The sequence below is a fragment of the Ursus arctos genome, unplaced genomic scaffold, assembly GCF_023065955.2.
Source record: "Ursus arctos isolate Adak ecotype North America unplaced genomic scaffold, UrsArc2.0 scaffold_6, whole genome shotgun sequence".
NCBI classification, from domain to species: domain Eukaryota; kingdom Metazoa; phylum Chordata; class Mammalia; order Carnivora; family Ursidae; genus Ursus; species Ursus arctos.
In genome coordinates this window covers 47,161,926-47,170,108 of record NW_026623078.1, presented here as the reverse complement: position 1 = coordinate 47,170,108, position 8,183 = coordinate 47,161,926, and positions in this window count along the sequence as shown.

Sequence of the window (8,183 nt, the reverse complement as noted above, 5' to 3'; positions counted from 1 at the left end):
TGTGGTTTTAATCTGTATTTCTTTCCTTGCTAATGGTGCCAAACATTTTTCTTTATCTTTGTTTACTAACTGTATTTCCTCCTTTGTGAATTGTCTGTTAGCGTCCTTTGTCCATTTACCTAGTAGGGTCTTCATGTTCCTCTTACTGATTTGCATGAGTTTTTTTCCGTTTTAAAGATTCTAAACCTTGTCATATTTGCTGAAAACAATTTCCCTCTTTCTGTGGCCTGAGTTTTAATGCTATAGTGTTTCTTTATTGATATAGATATTTTCCAGTTTTTTTTATAACTTATCTTTTATAACTTTTTTATAACTTTCTCCTGTACTTCTATTGTTTCTAACACTGACATTCTTGAAAGAGAGGCCCGTACCCACTAGGTTGCTTTTCTAAATTCCACTGTCTTCAAAATCCACCATCATCCAGCTGTTGAATCTAGGACTTCTTACAAGCTGCTCTCTATAAAGTCTCCAATGACCTTCTACCACCTTTTAAATCTTGTGGCCCCACCTGACCCCCTAGAGGCATCTGGAAGGTGGAGAGCGCCTCTCCTCTTGGCCTGCAAGGTGGACCCTGTTGATTGCCTCCCCAGTACCACCTGCCCTTTCTCACTGACTGCTCCTTCTCAGTCCCCCTCGTACTCCTCCCATTTCCAAAGGTTCTGAGAGATATCTTCTCTTGTTCATTAAGTCTTATTCTTTAGGTGATTAATCTGATTTAGTCCTGTAGCTATAAATGCCAACTCCATACTGGTGACTCCCAAATTTCTATTGCCAACCTGAACCTCACCCTTGAACTCCATACTCCAACTTCCTCTGCAACATCTCCACTTGGACATTTAATAGGCATCGCAAACTTAACATGACCACAAGGCCAAAGTCAAATCTTTGATTTACTCTCTCAGACTTGTCCTCCCTATCCTCGCAAATGGCAACCTCAGCCTTACAGAGGCTCACATTAAAAGCTTTGGAGTCATCTCTGATTCCACTCTGTCATACCCTAAATCCAGTCTGTCAGCAAATCGTATCAAATATATCTGGAATCCAGTCACTTCTCACTTCTGCCAATCCAAGACTCCATTATCTCTCACCTGGGCTGCTCTGGTAGAATCCCGCCTGGTCTTCCTGCTCTAACACTTGGCCCTTGTATCATCTCTTCCCCATACTAAAGCCTTTTAAAAGTAAGGTAAATCATGTCACCCTTCCATAAAGTCTTTACCATGTCCTATAAGTCTGTACCTATTGTCTCCCACCCCACCTTTTTGACTGTCTTCTCCCTTGCTTACTCTGCTCCAGTCAAGTCGGTTGTGTGATTCATTCAAGAGAACCAAGCATGCTCCTGCCTCAGAGAGTTCACACCGGTTCTTCCCTCTACCTGGAAACCTCCTCCGCAGCTCCCTTGTGACCTCATCTGCTTCAGACTCTACTCAAATGTCATTCCATGAAAGAGGCCTTCCCTTACTCTGCTTTATTTTTCTTCAGAGCACTTATTGTCACCTACATATGATGTGTCTATTTATTGTTCATTGTCTATCTCCACTGACTAGAATGTAGCTCTGTGGTAGAAACCTCTAAGTGGTTTCCCATGATCCTCACTTTCCAGTATTCATGCCCTTATATAATCCCCTCCGCTTGAGTGTGAGCTGAACCTAGACTTATTTCACAACAAATAGAATATGGAAAAAGTGATTGGACATCACTGCTAAAATTAGGTTACAAAAGACAAACTGCCATCCTGCTTCTTGCTTGACCTCTGGCTCAATGGAAAGGCCCACGTTGCAATGAGTTGATGTCTCTGGCCAACAACCAGGAAGACGTGAGGCTAACAACCACATGAGTGAGCTGGGAAATAGATCCTCCCCTACTAGACCTTGAGATGACTACAGCCTTATGAGAGACCCCAAGCCACAGGCACTCAGAGTTCCCAAGTCATGCCTAAATTCCTGACCCATAGAAACACTGAAATAACAAATGTTCATTGTTTTAAGCCTCTGAGTTTTGGAGAAATGTATTACACAGCAATAAATGACTAAAACAAGGTCCAGTGGAGCAAGATTCCTATTTATTTTATCCACATTATCCCCAACATCTAGAAAAGTGCACACAGTAGTTACTCAGCAATATTTCTGAATGAATGACTGAACTTCAGTTGTGCTAGGAAGACGGACTCTTTTGCTCTGGACAATGTGGTGTGCCTATGTGAGTACTGGAAATGACTTTGGCCGTTTTATTACCATTTGTTAAGCCACCCTGAATGCAAAGCCAACACAGAGTGGGCAGAGCCAAGAAAGTAAGTCACAGAGTCAGAAACCCAATGAACATACCTGCCCTACCTGTAAATTTTTTTGGTTACGTGAGCAAAATTTAAACTAGCTTGGGCTGACTTTTCAATAATTTGAAATGAAAAGCATCCCAACAGTTTTTATGCCATCATTCTGTCCCCTGTCCCCAAATGTTCTTCTTTATCTTTTTCTTTCCTCCACCTACCCCCTTAGTGGTAGAGATTACAGTTGTCTACCCAGTTTCCATTCTCCGTTCTTCTCTAGCAAGAGAATACTGATTTAGTGAGAGCAGTAAGGCGCCCAGCTAAAGAACTACATTTCCCAGCCTCCCTTGAAGATAGGTCATGTGACTAAGTTCTGGCTAGTATAAGGAGAAATTATGGGGTGGGTCTTCTGGAAAGACTTCCTTAAAAACAGGCTCACTTGGCTGCCCTCTTCCGCTTTCCTGCTTCCTGAAATGTGGTGGTGGGACCTAATGTGGCCATTTAATGATTGAAGCAAATTTGAGGCTGAAACACACACACTAAATATGGTGAAAGAAAAGAGAGGGCCGAGGTCTCTAATGAAGCCAACATACTAACCCTGAGAACCCCACCTCAGAACTTCTGTGATGAGAGAAATAGAAATCCTAATCTTGTTACTTGTTTTTTTCTGTTATCAATAGCATAAGTGACATAACCCTTAAATATGAACTTCCCAGGAATCTGTCCTTGTCTTCTCTTTTCATGCACACACTTTTCCCAGCTCATCACATCTGCTCCCATGACTCCAGGAACCATCTACATAATAAAGACTCCCAAACTGATGCCTGCACCTTCTGCCTATTTCCCAAGCTCTAGACGCAGAGTCACAGTGACTCCTAGATATCCCAACCGGATGGCACCTTAGAAGCATTTTGGGGATAGCATGGATTGTGGAGTCAGGTAGAAATAGTTTCCAACCCTGACTCCATTACTCTGAGTAACCTTGGGTGAGTAACAGCATCTCTGAGGCTTAGTTTTCTTATCTGAGATGTAATGAACCTAATACTACTACTTCATAGGGTTTTTATGACACAAATCTATGTAAAACAGTTCTTGGCATATAACCAGTGCTAGATACCTTTAATTCTCTCATCCCCATCACCCATCCCACCCCCCACCCATGTCCACTATCTTCTGTCTTCTTTTTTTTTTCTTTTAAGATCTTATTATTTATTTATTTATTTATTTATTTATTTATTATGTCAGAGAGAGAGAGCACACAAGCAGGGGGAACAGCAGGCAGAGGGAGAAGCAGAACCCCAGCTGAGCAAGGAGTCTGATGTGGAACTCGATCCTAGGACCATGGGATCATGACCTGAGCCAAAGGCAATTGCTTAACTGACTGAGCCACCCAGGCATCCCTGTCTTCTGTCTTCTCACCTTCAGGTAAATGGCTTCACCAACTGCCCAGTTTCCCAAGATAGAAATCTTGGAATCTTCTTCAGCTTCTCTCTGTTAGTCCCCATCATTCCCTCATAGCCAATCGGTGACCAAATTCTGTTGATTCTATACTAGAACTGTGACCATGCTTTTCTATCTCCATTATTACTCTTATTTCTATGGCCAGTTATAGGCTCTCTACAACTTAACCTCCCACCCTTCTATCAGAGTTGTCCCTTTGGGGGGAAGAAAAAGCAAAACAGTATCTTGTATCAGCATAGCTTATGGGCCTTTCCTGAATTTTCTTGCCTACAGAATAAAATCCAAATTCAACAAATGGTCATCCAAGTCTGTCTCATTGCATCCCCTTCAGCCCCTGCTCCTCTTTCCCCAGGTACTCACCATTCTCAGGCCCTTTCCTGACTCTGTCTTCAGAGCTGTTGGGATGTGTATGTCTTGCCCTTGGTCCTTTAAACCACACCATCACCGTCGCTATGTGGCCTAATAACTATTTGAAAGTTTAAATTTTTCTCCCTGCATTTCCCTCTTTGCCTCCACCCATTCTAAAAGGTTCTGTCCTTTGTATCAGGGGCAGCTGGGCAGGTGGACCACAGAGCTGGCCTGGAGATGCTTGCCTTCCTGGCTTGTATTTCCCGAACCCTGAGCCCACGGAGCTGAAGAGGTGAGAGAGTGTCTCTGGTGGGAGCAGGGCTAGAGGGAGGTTATTTCCCCCAAACCAAGAAGAGATGCCTGAGCCTGGGGAGAAGAAAGAGCTCCCTGGAGCCCCAGCTGCAGAGACCTGTGCCCTGCTTTCTAGATGCACCAGAGGATGTACCAGGGACTTGGCGGAAATACCCATCATGCACCAGGGAGAAGGGATTCCACAGTCAGGGTGTTGTGCCATTTAGACAGCGGTGCAGGGGACCGCACAGCCCAGCAGGCTGCACAGGATTTTAGCACAGCTTTAGGTGCAAGGGGAAGCCCCAGGAGGGACGAAGACTGAATTTCCTACAGGCCTAACAAGATGGGGGCTGAGGGCGAAATGAAGTTGAGTGATAAGAAAAATGGGACAGTTAGTGCCCTGAGTTTCTTACTTGCTTGAGCAGCAAGCCTTGACCCATCCTCTTGGGCTCCAGCCCTGCTCCTCCCTGCTTGCCCTCTGATCTCTTGCTCTTGTCTTTCTGCCCCAGATTTCTGGCTCCCTAGACCTGCTGTCAGGAGTTTTTGCCAACCCTCACAACTTCCCTCCTGGTTCTCTGGACTTTGAGTTGCCTGTGGAGCTATTGACTCTGCCAGCAGCTTGTTCCAACGTGCCCCCACCCAGTCAGGCTGGCCTCTGGCCCCAAAAGGTAGGGGTGAGAAGGGACACAGCACAGAAAGCTTTTTTTTTTTTTTTCCTCTCTCTCTTCTCTACCTGGCAGAACGTTACTTATCTTTTAGGGCTTGCTCAAATGTCCCCTCCCAGGAGCCTTCCCTGACCTCCCTAGGCTGGATTCCTTCCCTGGGTTTCATACCATTTTGGTTATATCTCTATGCTTTCCACACTGTATTATTATTTATGTATTTCCATTGTGGCTTTTTCACCCTGACTGTGAACACCTTGGGAGTGGAACCATGTCTCGTTCACCTGGCACAATGTCAGCTGCAGATTAGGGCCTCACAAATGCTTGTTAAATGCTGTTTCTCATGCAGTCCCCTGGACTCTCACGCATCATTCTTTCCTGTTCGTCTGTATGTGGTAGAGATGCGTTTGGCTGCAAGTAACAGAGAACCTGACTACAGTGGCTTAAATAGAGATTTATTTTTCTCACGCAGCAAGAAGTCTGTAGGTAAGCAACTCAGGCCTGTCTGAGATGAAGCTTCTTCCTATCTTCCTATCCTGCTGGATAGATGAGTTGGTCCTAAGATGGCTGCTGTACCTCTGAGCATTACATATAAGTAAGCAGGAAGAGGTAGGAAGGATGAAGAGCCAAGGATGTCCCAGAAAACTTCCATTTACATCTCATTGGCCAAAACGATGTCACATGACCAGCCTGAGCTACAAGGGAGGCTGAGAAAGGAGGGGAGGGCAAGGGAGAAAGTGAAGGGGCAGGGGTATGAATGAGGACAGCTTTGGGCCCCACCCAGGTCTACGGAACCACAAGTGCTAGAGGTGGACCCCAGCATTCTGTGCTGTGACAAGTCTTCTAAATGATTCTGATTCCATTAAAGCTGGAGAACCGTAGTCATATATTATAGCCAGTTGTACGGTAGGGAAAAAAATCCTAGACTAGAATTGAAATTGCCCATATTTTTACTATACTTTTTGCCACAGGCTAGCCAGGAGACATGAGTTTTTTGATCTATAAAATGGGAATATTAACAATTGCCCCGACTTCATCCACTGAATTGTTGTGAAGACCAATTTAAATATTGCAGATGAAAACGTATTGGAAAATATAAGTCATTGGACCGGGGTACTGATTTTGGGAAATGTAGAAATTCTCAGGTCACAGTTTTTGCAGCTGACGTCTTCAGCAGAGTACAACTGCCTGGGAAAAGCAAAACTATCTGTAAAAAGCAAGAAGAGATCGAAAAATTGCGACAGTAAGGAACAAAAATAGAAATTGAAACCACAGACGTTCAAAATACACGGTTATCAAAAACAAATGTTTGCAGCCGCCCCAGTTGTTGCTGCTACAGGTGGTTTCCATGAGAGGAAGGAGGACACACACGGTTTCTAAACAAATGCTTTGGAGGATAATGCAATGGAGCATTTAAGGGAAAGGGTTCGTAAGAAGACATGAAACAAATGTAAGGGATTTGGTGTTCCACCACGTGAATTTAAAATGCTGGGATGCCGTCGTCTGAGCACCAAGTAGAGCGCCCATCCCTCGCTGTGTTGAGACCTGCTCCCCCGGTTCCGTGTCTATTCATTCCACAGCAGTCGCCCACGGAACAGACACTGCGTGGTTTTCACGGTGAATTTGGACAGGTCCCCAGCTGCTCCCGAGGCACCGGGGAAGTCACAGTCAGATGGACACGCGCCTTCCGGTGCGCTGCTCAGGTGAGGAAATTGCTGTGACCAGGATGGCAGAGCCACACGAACAGCAGGAGACTGGCCCGTTCGCTCGAAGCACAGAGTCAAGAAGGATGTGTAGACAACTCTGAATACACTAAAAAACAATGAATTGTACACTTCAAATGGGTGGATTCTGTGGCATGTGAATTGTGTGTCAATAAAGCTGTTAACAAAAAGGGGAGGGCGCCTGGTGGCTCCGTTGGTTAAGCACCTGCCTTCGGCTCAGGTTGTGATCTCAGGGTCCTGGGATCGAGCCCCTCATCAGGCTCCCTGCTCTGCCCCTCCCCCTCTCCATGCTCGTGTGCTCTCTCTCTCTCAAATAAATAAATAAAATCTTAACAAAACAAAAAAAAGAAGGAAGTGTTTGCAGAAGACCCCAAGACCCAGAGGCTGTGAGCAGCTAAGAGATGTTGTACGTGTAGGTGTCAAATTTGTACAAAATGTGAAGCCAAGGTTTATTTATTGATTAATTTGTTTAACACCTGGGCCCTAACATGCAAGTGCTGTGATAAGAGAGTTTGTAGAAGCAAAATCACAAAGCCACCTGCTTCTTGGTGCTGGTAAGAGAGGGTAGCGATCTGCGTATGAAAAGCTGATGTAACTATCTGAAACTGGCGGTGCCCTGTAGCCAAGCTCAGTTCAAATAAATAGGCCAGGGCTGGGGCTCAGACCGGAAATACTCAACCACTTTTGGAGCTGGACTTCCGGAGGGTGTTTTAGTTCATGAATCAGCCAAGTAGAGCCTCACCTGTTTCTCCTCCTTCCCCATCTATGAACCCCTCACGACCTCCCTCACCCCCGCAGATGGTAGTAGGTGGCCCGGACAGCTGTAATTCCATGTGTGAACATGTTTCCTCTCTTGTGTTCCTCTCCTTCCTTCCTAGGGGATTGTTCTGGTTATGGCTGCTCCCAAGGATTGAAATGTAGTCAGTGGGACAGTGTGTTTCAGGGGTTGAGTGCGAGCCCTACCACTCACAAGTCAGTGACCTGGGTAAGTCATTTAACACCTCTTGATCCCATCCCTTCTCTGCTATTCCAGGATTTTCCTTCTGAAATAACCCCTCTCCCCTGCAGCCGTAGTCTCCGATTCTCTACCATGCCATTCTCGTCAGCAATACCAGCGGCTGGAGCTTCTCCCTTAGTAAAAATCCAAAATAAACACAAAACCTCCCTGTCTCCCCATTTGGAAAGACTGTCTTTAGTTCCACCCCAATCCTTTGCTCTGGTCTCCTTCACAACAAAATTCCTAAAAAAGAATTGCTTCGTGTTACAGACTGAATTGGGTGTCACCCCCCACCCCCAAAATTAATATGTGGAAGCCCTAGCCCCCAGCACCTCAGAAGGTGACTGTATTGGGAGACAGAGCCTCTAAAGAGGTGTAGGTTAAACCAGGGCAGCCTGAGTGGGCTCCAATCCCAATCTGAGGAGACTGGGATGCAG